We start from the raw sequence: 15,573 nt of genomic DNA, 5'->3' as shown, positions 1-15,573 counted from the left end.
AAGGTCACTTATGCCATTGATCTCCCTACCAGCATGCGTGGTGTGAGATCATTCCACGTGTCTTTACTCAAACCGGCAGTCCACGTGCAAAGACCACCTGCTCCTCGGGTGGTCTTACTCAAAGTTATTACTGTTGCATCAAACACTCACACTATAAAGGTGTCCAGAGATTAGTTATACTTGGATTATCGGTGATTCTGCAGATCATCAATAATCAGGTATAATCTGTATTCTTGGTGATACTGCAGATCACCAATAATCAGATTCTCTCTGTGTGCTGACACCGATCATTACATACATGCTGCAGAAGTGATCATAACAGTATGAGTGCTAACACGAAGTATTCGCATGAACAAAGACCCAGGACTGCAGTCCTATAGACTAGCAATATGTCGGGCGGGGGGCAGACTCAGGAAGTGACTTTTATGGATGAAGTGAACACACCAATCAGAGAGAAACATGCGAAAGGACAAGGCAGCCATCTGCATTGACTTAGGCCACATACAGACATCAGACCATAGTCTTTGGAAAATGAAAGATCACAGACCAATCTTACCACCCTTCCTGTAGTATAAGAGCCATACTCTACACAGTCTTTTCTATGGAGCTGAACTCCCCATCAGAAAAAAATCTTTGCAAGATGCTGCACACACAGATGCTGTACAGACACAAAAGATCAGTATCTGCAAAAGATCTGTTCCTGCCAAAAATCCATTCCTGCAAATTGCAATGATAGTCTATGAGATCTGCAGATCATCATACACACATGATTTAACTGACATTCATCTGCAGATCTGCAGATCTGAAAATCCATCCTGGTGGATCTGATCTGCAGATGAATGTCAGTTAAATCATGTGTGTATGATGATCTGCAGATCTCATAGACTATCATTGCAATTTGCAGGAATGGATTTTTGGCAGGAACAGATCTTTTGCAGATACTGATCTTTTGTGTCTGTACAGCATCTGTGTGTGCAGCATCTTGCAAAGATTTTTTTCTGATGGGGAGTTCAGCTCCATAGAAAAGACTGTGTAGAGTATGGCTCTTATACTACAGGAAGGGTGGTAAGATTGGTCTGTGATCTTTCATTTTCCAAAGACCATGGTCTGATGTCTGTATGTGGCCTTAGTCTGCATGGGGATGCATGAATTTATGAGATGCAAACAGCATAGCACTTGAATTCAGAATAGCAGACCACACCACAATGGAATGCGAATGAGATGCAAATGGACAATTTATTCATTGTAAATGTCAGAAAATTTCTGCAGACAGCAGCCAGCATAGTCTGGCAGCAGTAGTGTCTGAAGACAAAACAGACCTCACAGAGGAGATTATTACAAGTTTGGATTAGGAAAGTCGAGTCAGTGGAGTCCATGGAAGAACTGGTTGCCATTTCACACGATAAGATGGAACGTCATATGTTTATTTGGTCTATCTGGGTAGAATTTCAATACTCAGATACATATAAATCTCTTATGGTCTAATAAATGAGAGAAACGATTTTAATCCACCCTGGCTTTACTGGATTTTAGGTTTTTGGATGAGAGTTTCACGATTTTCCCTGCTCCATTACCTCTGGGACTTGAGTCGGTTGGCCCTCCAATGTTGTCAGGCCCACCATCCCTGCATTCTTTTGTTTGAGAACACCAGAAACTAAACTAAACTAAATTAAACTTCTCCCTGAACTTATCTCTGTTAATACCCAACCAAACATTTTTCTGCTGTTGTCTCTATATGTTGGAGGTTTCCAGAATTTAGTATAATATTGTTACACTGACGTTAAGGTTGGATTACTACACTATTTTATTAAAATTATTATTCTACTCATTTTTTCAAAAGTTATATGTGATACTTGTTGGATACATTTCATCAATGATGCACTTCTTAATATGCTTGTACTGTATCTACTTGACTGTCTTCAATTTTTTGGATGCAACAGTTGAACTTTAATAAACGTTAATAGTAAAAAAAAAAGAATATTCAAATATAGTTACCCTTAAAGGGGAACTCCCCCATTCCTAATGACCTCAGAGAATACGCAACAGCTAATAGCTCGGCTCATCCACTGGTAGACATTGGAACAAAACCACTATAAAAGGTTAGGAAAGAGAAGAAAGATTAATATCTAATCATCTAATAAAAACATACACAAGACAGTTATAAGCAACATCATTGCCTATAGAAATACTGATAAATCATTGCATTCATTAAGATCAAGTGGTCCCACTGCATCAAAAAAGGAGATCCAATAACGTTCTCTAAGTAATAACTTATTGAGCCAGTCTCCACCCCTCCTATACTTGGTGACCTTTTCTAATCCCCCCACAAATCTTAATTTAGTAGAATTACCCACACGTGCTTTTCTCATGTGTTCCACAACTCTAGGACTTCCTTTTGTACGGTCATTACCTAAAGATCTACAGTGTTCTTGATAGTGATCCTGCATTATTCTTGTAAACATACCAATATAAATCATCTGACAGTGGCAAATTAATGCATACAATATCCCTTTGGATTTGCAATTGATAAACTGTTTAAACTGTAATGCTTAAACAGAGCTGTAATATAAAAAAAGATTTATACATACCTGGGGCTTCCTCCAGCCCCATCCTCTCAGATCGCTCCCACGCCGCCATCCTCCGCTGTATGCCGCTTCGGGAACCGGGTCCCGTCACTGCCATCAGTTAGCTCCAGTGTACGCATGAGAAGTGCGCTCTTTGCATATCTCTCCAGCAGCCGCTGGAGAGATATGTGCATAGACTGGAGCCGACTGACAGCAGTGACGGGACCCAGTTCCCGAAGCTGCGTACAGCAGAGGACGGCGGCGTGGGAGCAATCCGGGCGGATGGGGCTGGAGGAAGCCCCATGTATGTATACATTTTTTTGTATATTACAGCTCTGAGTCTCTTTAAATCTACATGGCTGTCCAAATCTTTTTACCAGTTACCAAAAAATGGCAACAGGAACAATCAATGTATCTATAATTACCATTTGGTCTGTTGCCTCCCAACCCATTATGTGTTTGACAGCTAACAAATTCACTATGTGTGAGTTGGTCTTTCAAATCTGGCACCTTTTTTATAGGAGGTGTAATTGGGAGTGTGGGAGTTAATTGGCACTTTTCCTTAACCTAACCTACCCGCCTGTAAAATCCACCAATTATCTCTTATTTTTTAATTCTCTCAAACATGGGCTAATAGGTGAAAAGCTATAACCTATTTTGAGGAGCTCTAACCCTCTGTTGTAAAAGGGAATCTCTGTTTTTATGGGCCGCTGTACCAAAAGCTTCAGTAATCACCTCCTGTTTATAACCTCTCGCTAAAAGTCTAACACATGGTTCTGACTGATCAGTTAAACCCTCCCAAGTGGTCGCATTCCTCCTAAGTCGAAGGAATTGAACAAAAGGAAGAGATCAAAAAGTGGATAGAGGATGGTAACTAGGGATGATCGGAACGAACAAATTCCGTTCTGCCGAAATTTGCGGATTCCGCCAGGTCTAAATTCCAACACTATGAAAATTCCGCCGGATTTTTACGAAATTCCACGGAATTCCGGATTCCGACGGAAAAATTAAAATAATCGCAAATGGAACCTTGTTTATGCTATATGGTAACCCATAGATCCTATACACTATTCCCTCCTCCCTCGCTCCCTCCTCCCAGAGGGTATCGTCTTCCAGGGAATTATGGAATTTCAAAAGCCAGCTTACATACCTTGGCCGGGAATTGAACTCAGGTCTAGTGCTTGGTAGGTAGCTCTCTTCACCACTATACCACCACCAACACTACATGCTGAAGCCAGCCTAGCATTTACCATTATGATATATCCAAGAGAAAAATGAGCTTGCTTATGGATTTGTAGGATTTTAAAAGCCAACTCACATATACTTGTCCAGGCCCAGGATTTGAACCCAGGCCTACTGCGTGGTAGGATGCTATGCTAACCATTATACCACCAACACAACACACTACAATGCTACATGCTGAAGCCAGCCTAGCATGTACCATTATGATATATCCAAGAGAAAAATGAGCTTGCTTATGGATTTGTAGGATTTTAAAAGACAACTCACATATATTGGCCAGACCCAGGATTTGAACCCAGGCCTACCGCGTGGTAGGCTGCTATCCTAACCATAATACCACTGACAAAACACACTACAATACAATACTACAATGCTACATGCATCAGTTAGGGGGGGAAAAATTTGAATTCCGTAAAATTCTGCGGAAATCCGTTTTGTTCCGCAGAATTCCAAAAAACGGCTATAGCAATTCCGTCCCATCGCTTCGGAATTGGAATCACCAAATTCCGTCCGGAATCGCGGAATTTAAAATTCCGCGGAATGCAGCGACCATCCCTAATGGTAACTAGCAGCATGTAATAATGAATAAACTGCGGTAGGTTTTCTGTGGGTTTTTGTCACCAAGGAACATTTTTCCTACTTTTTATATGCCATACGGTTATCATATTTGCATTATTATTATTATTCATTTAGAAATTATATGTTCCCAAAAGTACAGTTTTTTGCTTTGTGAGCTGAATTTGCATTTAATAAATAACTGGTTTTATTCATTATGTTTTGAATTCAGAAATGCTTTGAGTCTCTGTCTGTGTCCAGGAGCTTCTCCACAGTCAGAGAATGTGTCACATTCCTCATTTGATACAATTAAGTAAACACAAGATAACATAATCTACACTTTGGATGCGCCCACATTTCTCTGCACTGAACTATCCAGCCCTGTGTAACCCTTTGAATGCTGGTCTAGTAAAAAAAAAAAAATGCTGGTTGTATATAATATGCTGTAAATAATTTTTTAGAGCAAAGAAGAAATTCTGGGTTTTATTCCGCTTGAAGCATTTGAGAAAGCGGCCAAGAATACAAAGATTCCCTTTTACAATCAGGGTCAGAGCTCCGCAAAATAGGTTCTTTATGCATTTTACCTTTTCCCCTATGTTTGAGCCTGATACCTAGGAGAGGCGAACATAGTGATTGGATCTCAGGGGAAGGGATGGAAGGTGGGAGAGATAAATAAAGGAGGTAAGATTAATTTGGCTGCTAAGTTGAATGGCCAAGTAATAAACTGTTGAAGCTGCAGAGTGCTGAATTGTAAAAAATCGCCTGGTCACTAGAGGGATGTAAACTTGTGGTCACAGCCGTGCTCAAATTTGAAAAAGGGGCCCTAATCAATTGTGCTAAATTCTCTATATAATACCTCCCCTCCATAACACAGTATTAGGCTGTCCTAACCCCCCCCCCCCTTCCTTTATAGCAGTATTAGGCAGACTTTGTGTCTCCTTCCAACCAAGTTTTTTGGCACCATCACCCTCAAATCATTATTAGAGTGGGCACAGAGGAGCCTGATGTAGGCACGGCTCACCTTTCATTACTGGGACCTCTGTCCCTCTTGATCAGCACCCAAGCTTCTTTTCAGGCAAATCAGAAGTGATTGCCAATGTGCAGTGGTTGCTAGGCATTAGTAGATGTAAATATGCAGTAAGTGCCAAGGTGCAGTGGGTGCCCAGATGCAGTGGGTGGTAAGATGCAAAGGTCCAGATTGTGCTAAGTTGTAGTGGGTGCTGAGGTGCCAAAGTACAGTCTGTGTCAAGCTGCAGTGGGTACCAAGGTCCAGTTTGTATCAGGTGTTTATTTGTAGAGATGGCCCGAACCTCCGATTTTCAGTTCGCGAACCGGGTTCGCGAACTTCCGCAAAAAGTTCGGTTCGCGTGAACTTCTGCGAACTGCAATAGACTTCAATGGGGAGGCGAACTTGGAAAACTATAAAAATTAATGCTGGCCAGAAAAGTGATGGAAAAGATGTTTCAAGGGGTCTAACACCTGGAGGGGGGCATGGCGGAGTGGGATACACGCCAAAAGTCCCCGGGAAAAATCCGGATTGGACGCAAAGCAGCATTTTAAGGGCAGAAATCACATTCAATATTAAATTGCAGGCCTAAAGTGCGTTAAAACATCTTGCATGTGTATACATCAATCAGGGAGTGTAATTAGAGTACTGCTTCACACTGACACACCAAACTCACTGTGTAACGCAACGCAAACAGCTGTTTGTCTAGTGACGGCCGTGCTGGACTGGTGCGCACCATGGCGAGTTTGCTCTTCCTCACTCAGTGATATCAGGTAATGTCTGACTGCCTTATCAACTTTCGATGGTTCTTTCTCTACCGTTGTTAAAGCTTACATCTATTTTTTTAAAATTACATTTTCTACTTGCTATCCAGTACCTGCAATGAGAATCTATTATGGAGGGCAAGTCTGCCATTGTGACCACAGGAAATGGCCGGGGAATCAGGGTTCGATTCTGGTCCGGAGTGGGAGCCTTAGACCCATGCTGCATAAATAATGTACCTGTCCTGACCGTGCTTTGCAGAACGGGCATCTGTGGTCAGATGGACCCTTGACCCAGCGCAAGACGAACCAAATCGAAAGCATTTGCCAAGAATGTGTTATGGAGGGCAAGTCTGCCATTCATTCAACTGTGTGAAACTTTCAATGGTACTTTCTCAGTACCATGGTGACCATGGGTAATGGCTGGGGAATCCTGGTTCGATTCCGGTCCGGAGTGGGAGCCTAAGGAGTGGGAGTCTAAGAAACGGCTACCACCACCACACATCCAAGGAAGGCAGCAGGCACGCTGTGGGCAAAGGAGCAGGAACGGCTACCACCACACATCCAAGGAAGGCTGCACGTCTCGAGGTAGTGACCAAAAATAACAATACAGGAGGACTTTCGAGGCCCTGCTGTATATGAGACGAATCAACTTTAAATCCTTTAACGAGAATCTGTGATGGAGGGCAAAGATGGAGGGCACTTGCCTTTAACGAGAATCTGTTATGGAGGGCAAGTCTGCCATCCATTCAAGTGAAAGGTATGCACTGACTGCCAGGTATAATACAATGTGCAGTCAAAGATGCAGTGAAAGGTATGCAGTGACTGCAAACAGCCATTTGTGTAGTGACGGCTGGGCTGGACTGGTGTGCACCATGACGAGAGTGCAGGTGATGGCGGCTTTCCAGCCCATATGGTCGCCGGGTTGAGGTAGCTGAATGACAGAACAGTGACTGTCCAGCTGATCAAATTTGGTCTGTCCACAATGAAGCAATGACCTTATTATCTTTGGTGTGCCACCCCCCGAGACACTCATATAGCCGTCGGTCATTGCTTCATTGTGATATGCAAGCCCCTTCACCGCGGCAAGGTAATGATCACGAAGGGGAATTGGCACATGTACATGCCTTTTCTTTTGTTGTTGCAGATGCAGTGCAGCCAGAAAAATTAGGCAGGCATGTACACGCACCAGAAAAAATATTATAGCGGCCGCTGCTAGTAGCGGCCTTAAAAATTCAGGAATCCGCCTGGTGTCCTGGACCCTGTTGGTGATGGCGGAGAAGGCAGTCAAGAGGCCTACAGGCAGAGATGCTGTGTGGGGATCGAGTTAGTCTTGGGGCAGGCAGTCACACGGCGTGCGGGCAGTAGCCCTTCGGGATCCATGCCTCATTCATTTTGATAAAGGTGGGGTACGGAACACTTTTGTGACTTAGGCGACTACTCTTCTCAGTGACAATGCCTCCAGCTGCGCTGAACGTCCTTTCTGACAGGATGCTTGAGGCAGGACAAGACAGAAGTTGGATGGCAAATTGGGACAGCTCTGGCCAAAGGTCAAGCCTGCGCGTCCAGTAGTCCAAGGGTTCATCACAGGTCACAGTGTCTACATCCACACTTAAAGGAAAGGTTCAGGGAGGGTGGGTAAAAAATAAAAATCAATTTCCACTTACCTGGGGCTTCCTCCAGCCCGTGGCAGGCAGGAGGTGCCCTCGCCGCCGCTCCGCAGGCTCCCGGTGGTCTCCGGTGGCCGACCCGACCTGGCCAGGCCGGCTGCCAGGTCGGGCTCTTCTGCGCTCCAAGGCCCGGAACTTCTGCGTCCCACGCCGGCGCGCTGACGCCATCGGACGTCCTCCAGGCTCTACTGTGCATGCGCAGTAGTTCTGCGCCTGCGCAGTAGAGCCTGGAGGACGACTGACGACGTCAGAGCGCCGGCGTGGGATGCAGAAGTTCCGGGCCTTGGAGCGCAGAAGAGCCCGACCTGGCAGCCGGCCTGGCCAGGTCGGGTCGGCCACCGGAGACCACCGGGAGCCTGCGGAGCGGCGGCGAGGGCACCTCCTGCCTGCCACGGGCTGGAGGAAGCCCCAGGTAAGTGGAAATTGATTTTTATTTTTTACCCACCCTCCCTGAACCTTCCCTTTAAAGCCAGGTGTGCACCTGTCACACACAGACAGATACCGGACAGGCACAGTGACTCTGTGTGCGCTCACGTAGGTAGGTGGGTGCACTTTGAAAAACAGGTAGGTAGGTATATGCAGTAATGGGTTTTACAATGTGCACCTGTCACACACAGACAGGTAGCGGACAGGCACAGTGACACTGCATGCACTCAACCCAGGTAGGTAAATCAAATATAGTAGACCAAAGGAGCTCTTAGCAAAAATGAGTATACATTTATTAACACGTATAGCAATAAATGCAAAACTGACACCACATATAAAACACCCCCCCCCCTAAAAATCAAATCAGACAGGTTGGATTAAATGACGTGTCCCTAAATAGGAGTGCACTTCCTATAACCCAGGGATTTTCAGCATGCATATATTATCTTCAGGCCCAACTTGTACTGTAAAATAGGTGGTGCACCGCAAATCAGCCTTGTATGTGTGGAGATCTTCGGATTCCCCCCGTGTGCAGAAACGCACGCCTCTGTGTAAACCACTTATGCAGCCATTACTGACACATATCGGTGTCCAACCTCCTCAGCGTCAAACAGCTTCAAACAGCTAACTTAATTATTGATGGTCCACTCACGTGTGCAGCCTAGGGGACCCGGCTGCCATGCGATTCCTCACTTCCTAGACAGGACTAGTGGTGCGGCTGCCCTCTCCTCCATAGGCCGCGGGGTGCGGCGGATATTTGCCTTGTGCGACCCCACCAAGGACCATGGACGCTACGCTACTAGGAGGAAGGTTGCGGAGGCACGGGGGGAATGCCACACCTTCCGGCCGGAGAGCGTCACCACCACGTAGCACGTGACGCGTTTCATCCAATCAGGATTTCATCAGACGTGTGACGTCAGGGAAAGTTGCTTCACCTTTATGCCCGTCATGGGCTTTCAAATTTGCATAAATTTAAAAACGACAGCTCCGCATTAAGCACATATACCCTGCGCTCAAGGCAGCCAGGCACCAGCAAGGCCAGATGGAGTGCGAGTACATCCCAGTTCATAGGAACACCTTGATATTCAGATCCTTGTTCAATCCGGTTGGCATCAAACTTCCACATCTATAAATCAAATCTGATTCCTTCTTTCTAAGTTCCCGATCAAAATCGCCCTGTCTGGGGCTAATGTTCAATGTATATATTCCCATCGCCCTCAATCCTTTTGGGTTTGCACCATGTTCAGATTTAAAGTGCAAAACCATTGGATTTAACTTCTTTTTTTCCACATTAGGGTTCCTTATGTTCGCTACATGCTCCCTTAAGCGGACATTGAGGGCTCTGTATGTTTTCCTAATATATATGCGATCACATGGGCAGCGGATCTGATAGATAACCCTTTCAGTATAACAATCAATTTTGTCATTGACATAGAACGATTCAGATCTGTCCCAATTGTAATACACATTATCCTTTTGTATAAATCTGCAAATGTCACATCCAGCACATGTATACATTCCCTTTTTCTTTTTGTGTGTGTCATGTTTGCATTTGTCCCAGCCAAACTCACTGCTGTCCAGAATGTCACCCAAATTGGTGCTCCTTCTAGCAGCTATATGGGGGTACCCTCCCACAGCTTTTGCTATTATTGGGTCCCTCCCCAGCAAATGCCAATGTCTATTAAGTATGTCCCTGATTTCTTTAAAGTGGGCCCCATATGTCATAACTATTCTAGACACTCCTGCGTCAGTTTTTGGTCTGGGTGGGACAGGCTCAATCCCCTGTAAATTAAATTTTGGGCCAAGAAGAGTCCTTCTTTCCCTCACAAGTGCCTTGTGATATGCAGTTCTCACAATTTTATTTGGGTACCCTCTTGCCTTCAATCTGGCCATCAAATCACCTGCTTCTTTTTTGAAAACATTAACATCCGCACAATTGCGTCGCAGCCTTAAAAATTGGCCTGTGGGGACAGCCCACTTTTGTGCAGGTAGATGTGCACTATTTGCTGACAAGAGGGTATTCCCTGAAGTTTCCTTCCTATCAGGGTTGCTCAGCAGGACCCTGAATGCGAAGTTTCCCCGAAAAATTCGGGTGTTTTTTAGGTTTGCCGCATGCGAAACCGAACCCGAATGCTGCGATTCCTTGCCGAACCCGAATACGAAGCATGCCGAATGCGCGCGCTGGAATTCGGCCGGATGGAGCTGTGGGTTCGGTTTCGGCTTCGGGATTCGGGGATGACGTGATTGGGCCAATCAGAAGTCCTCCTGCCGAGGAGCTGACAACCTAGCAACCAATCAGAGGAGGGGAGCCTGGCCCTCCCCTCCTCTATATAAGGCGGCGGCCATGTTGCGGTGCCACGCACTTGTGTGACTGCTGCTGGTACTGAGAGATTCTCCAGTGCTGTGCTGTGTGGCTGAGCAAGTGCTTTTCACTGGTAAACCTAGCGTTTTGCTTCCTAAACACCTCCTAAACACATTTATTGTTGTCTTATATAGTTAGATAGTATTTTGATTGTTTTTAGTCAGCTAGTGTATAGTGTATACTGTGCTAGGCTAGTGTTAGTCTGTGAGCAGGCTAGGCCTGCTAGCCTAGGTAGCCTTAGCCTACTACTAGCTTAGGTAGGTTAGGGATTCTAGTTAGTTGTGTACTAGTAGTACTAGTTTAGTTAATTATTACTGCTGTAGTCTGTTACTTTATTAGTTTCAGTACTGTGTTAGTTAGTAACTGACTGTGAGTGACAGGTCACCACCAGCATCCATTGTGAGTGACCTGACCTGTGACTGTCTGTCACCTCACCTGCCCGAGCCTATTGATTGATTGCGTCTGACCGTGTGTGACCGTTATTAATTGTCACCGATTGTCTGCCGCACGACTTACTTGTAGCGTAGTACGCTCTGTGTTTCTAGGTTACCTGCGTGCGTGCATACTTCTAGTGTCTACTACTATACTACTAGTCTACTAGTCTAGTACCCGTTCACTAATATTTTTTTCAATTTTACTGTGTGATTGTTAGAGTTGGACCGAACCTCCGATTTTAGGTTCGCAAACCGGGTTCGCGAACTTTCGTGTAACGTTCGGTTCGCGTTAAAGTTCGCGAACCGCAATAGACTTCAATGGGGATGCGAACTTTGAAAAAAAAAAATTATGCTGGCCACAAAAGTGATGGAAAAGATGTTTCAAGGGGTCTAACACCTGGAGGGGGGCATGGCGGAGTGGGATACACGCCAAAAGTCCCTGGGAAAAATCTGGATTTGACGCAAAGCAGCGTTTTAAGGGCAGAAATCACACTGAATGCTAAATGACAGGCCTAAAGTGCTTTAAAACATCTTGCATGTGTATACATCAATCAGGTAGTGTAATTAAGGTACTGCTTCACACTGACACACCAAACTCACCGTGTAACGCACCGCAAACAGCTGTTTGTGTAGTGACGGCCGTGCTGGACTGGTGCGCACCATGGCGAGAGTGCAGGTTTTGGTGGCTTTACAGCCCATATGGTCGCCTGGCTGATGTAGCTGAATGACAGAACAGTGACTGTCCAGCTGATCAAATTTGGTCTGACCACAATGAAGCAACGACCTTATTATCTTTTGTGTGCCCCCCGAGACACTCATCTAGGCGCCGGTCATTGCTTCATTGTGATACGCAAGCCCCTTCACCACGGCAAGGTAATGATCACGAAGGGGAATGGGCGCATGTACATGCCTTTTCTTTTGTTGTTGCAGCTGCCCGCAGTGCAGCCAGAAAAATGAGGCAGTCATGTACACGCACCAGAAAAATTAATTCAGCAATCCGCCTGGAGTCCCGGACCCTGTTGGTGGTGGCGGAGAAGGTAGTCAAGCGGCCTGCAGGCAGACATGCTGTGTGGAGGGACTGGGAGCGACTTAGTCTTCTTGGGGCAGGCCAGGCAGCCAGTCACACGTCGTGCAGGCAGAGATGCTGTGTGTGCGGGGACTGACTTAGTCTTGGGGCGAGCAGCAGCCCTCCGGGATCCATGCCTCATTCATTTTGATAAAGGTGAGGTACTTAACACTTTTGTGACTTAGGCGACTTCTCTTCTCAGTGACAATGCCTCCAGCTGCGCTGAAGGTCCTTTCTGACAGGACGCTTGCGGCAGGGCAGGAGAGAAGTTGGATGGCAAATTGGGACAGCTCTGGCCACAGGTCAAGCCTGCGCACCCAGTAGTTCAAGGGTTCCTCATCGCTGTTCACAGCAGTGTCTACATCCACACTTAAGGCCAGGTAGTCGGCTACCTGCCGTTCCAGGCGTTGGTGGAGGGTGGATCCGGAAGGGCTACGGCGAGGCGTTGGACTAAAGAATGTCCGCATGTCCGACATCACCATGAGATCGCTGGACGTCCTGTCTTTGACTGCGTGGACACGGGAGGAGGATTAGTGGCAGTGGTACCTTGCTGGCGTTGTGCTGTCACATCACCCTTAAAGGCATTGTAAAGCATAGTTGACAGCTGGTTCTGCATGTGCTGCATCCTTTCCACCTTCAGGTGAGTTGGTAACAGGTCCGCCACTTTGTGCCTGTACCGAGGGTCTAGTAGTGTGGCCACCCAGTACAGCTCATTCCCCTTGAGGTTTTTTATACGGGGGTCCCTCAACAGGCAGGACAGCATAAAAGACGACATCTGCACAAAGTCGGATCCAGTACCCTCCATCTCCTCTTGCTCTTCCTCAGTGATGTCACGTAAGTCAACCTCCTCCCCCCAGCCGCGAACAATACCACGGGAAGGTTGAGCAGCACAAGCCCCCTGCGACGCCTGCTGCGGGTGTTCTCCTGCCGCCGTCCCATCCTCCTCCTCCTCCCCCAAAGAAACACCTTGCTCATCATCCTCTGAGTCTGACTCATCTTCTGCACACGACTTCTCTTCTTCCTTCTCCTCCCCCCTCTGTGCTGCCGCAGGTGTTGAGGAAACAGCTGGGTCTGCTGAAAATTGGTCCCATGCCTGTTCCTGCCATAACGGTTCCTGGTCACGCTCATTCACAGCTTCATCCGCCACTCTACGCACAGCACGCTCCAAGAAGTAAGCGTAGGGAATTAAGTCGCTGATGGTGCCCTCACTGCGGCTCACCAGGTTGGTCACCTCCTCAAACGGCCGCATGAGCCTGCATGCATTTTTCATCAGTGTCCAGTTGTCGGGCCAGAACATCCCCATCTTCCCAGACTGTTTCATTCTACTGTAGTTGTAGAGGTACTGGGTGACGGCTTTCTTCTGTTCTGGCAGGCGGGAGAACATGAGCAGGGTTGAATTCCAGCGAGTCGGGCTATCGCAAATGAGGCGTCTCACCGGCATGTTGTTTTTCCACTGAATTTCCGCAAAGCGTGCCATGGCTGTGTAAGACCGCCTCAAATGCCCACAGAACTTCCTGGCCTGCTTCAGGACATCCGCTAAGCCAGGGTACTTTGCCACATATCTTTGAACAACTAGATTCATGACATGTGCCATGCAGGGTATGTGTGTCAGCTTCCCCATATGCAAAGCGGCAAGCAGATTGCTGCCGTTGTCGCACACCACGTTGCCTATCTCCAGGTGGTGCGGGGTCAGCCACTCATCCACCTGTTTCTTAAGAGCAGCCAGGAGAGCTGCTCCAGTGTGACTCTCCGCTTTGAGACAAGACATGTCTAAGATGGCGTGACACCGTCGTACCTGGCATGCAGCATAGGCCCTGCGGAGCTGGGGCTGTGTAGCTGGAGAGGAGAACTGCCACTCAGCCAAGGAGGAGGAGGACAGCGAAGAGCATGTAGCAGGAGGAGAGGAGGTGGCAGGAGGCCTGCCTGCAAGCCGTGGAGGTGTCACAATTTGGTCCGCTGCGCCCTGCTTGCCATCGTTCACCACCAGGTTGACCCAATGGGCTGTGTACGTAATGTAGCGGCCCTGCCCGTGCTTGGCAGACCAGGCATCCGTGGTCAGGTGTACCCTTGACCCAACGCTTTTCGCAAGAGATGACACCACTTGCCTCTCAACTTATCGGTGCAGTTGGGGTATGGCCTTTCTCGAAAAATAAGTGCGGCCTGGCATCTTCCACTGCGGTGTTCCGATGGCCACAAATTTACGGAAGGCCTCAGAGTCCACCAGCCGGTATGGTAACAGCTGGCGAGCTAACAGTTCCGCCACGCCAGCTGTCAGACGCCGGGCAAGGGGGTGACTGGCCGAAATTGGCTTCTTCCGCTCAAACATTTCCTTCACGGACACCTGACTGCTGCTGTGGGCAGAGGAGCAGGAAGCGCTCAAGGGCAGAGGCGGAGTGGAGGAGGGTGCCTGTGAAGGTGGAAGGGAGAAAGCGGCAGAAGCAGACGATGCACCTGAAGGAGGAAGAGGAGAAGGAGGGTGACTTTTCTTTTGTGTGCTGCTGCTGCTTTTGCTCAGGTGGCCATCCCATTGCTGTTTGTGCCTTTTCTCCAGGTGCCTTCGTAAGGCACTTGTCCCTACGTGAGTGTTGGCCTTTCCACGGCTCAATTTTTGTTGGCAGAGCGAACAGATGGCTTTGGTCCGATCTGAGGCACACACATTAAAAAATTTCCACACCGCTGAGCCACCCTGGGATGTGGGCACTATGGGGACCTCAGCTGCTGATGCTGAAGGGCAAGTTGGCTGGCTGTACATAGGTGGCGATACATGGTGCCGGACACTGCCACCAGCTGTTTCTGACGAAGAGCTGCCCCAGCTTCTTTCAGCAACTTCTCTCCTCCTACTACTCTCTGACTCCCCCTCTGAACTGTCCCCCTCTTCATCTCCTCTATTGGGAACATACAGAGGATCCCTATCATTGTCATCATCGTAATCATCCTGCCCAGCTTCGCTTGACTCAGACAAATCCAAACATGCACCATCAGTAGGTCCTTCATCCTCCTTACATGTTACATCCATAGTGTTGCCGCGTAACTCAGACATATGAGCTGGTGAAAATTCATCTGGCTGTAACAACAATGGCTGTGCATCAGTGATTTCAACACTAAATAATTCTTGCGAAGTGTCAAATGCAGCGGAAGTGGTGCTAGTAGTAGCGCTGGTGGCTGAGCAAGATGAGGTGTTCTGTGTCGCTAAATACTCAACCACGTCCTGACAATCTTGGGAGGTGATGGGACGTGCCTTCTTCCGAGCACTGTACTGTGGGCCAGGTCCACACGAAATTACATTTACACGACCTCGAGCAGACCTGCCGGGTGGCCTTCCTCTGGCTCTGGCACTACCTCTTCCTCTACCTGTTCCATATCGGGTATGCACGGAGTGGTATATCACACTGCGTGCACTCACGTAGGTAGGTGGGTTCACTTAACTGCACAGGTATGCGCACTGATGGGTTCACTGAACAGAACAGGTATACAGTGGCGGGTTCAC

The sequence above is a fragment of the Hyperolius riggenbachi genome, chromosome 6, assembly GCF_040937935.1.
Source record: "Hyperolius riggenbachi isolate aHypRig1 chromosome 6, aHypRig1.pri, whole genome shotgun sequence".
Lineage (NCBI taxonomy): Eukaryota > Metazoa > Chordata > Amphibia > Anura > Hyperoliidae > Hyperolius > Hyperolius riggenbachi.
Note: the sequence above shows the minus strand (reverse complement) of the source record.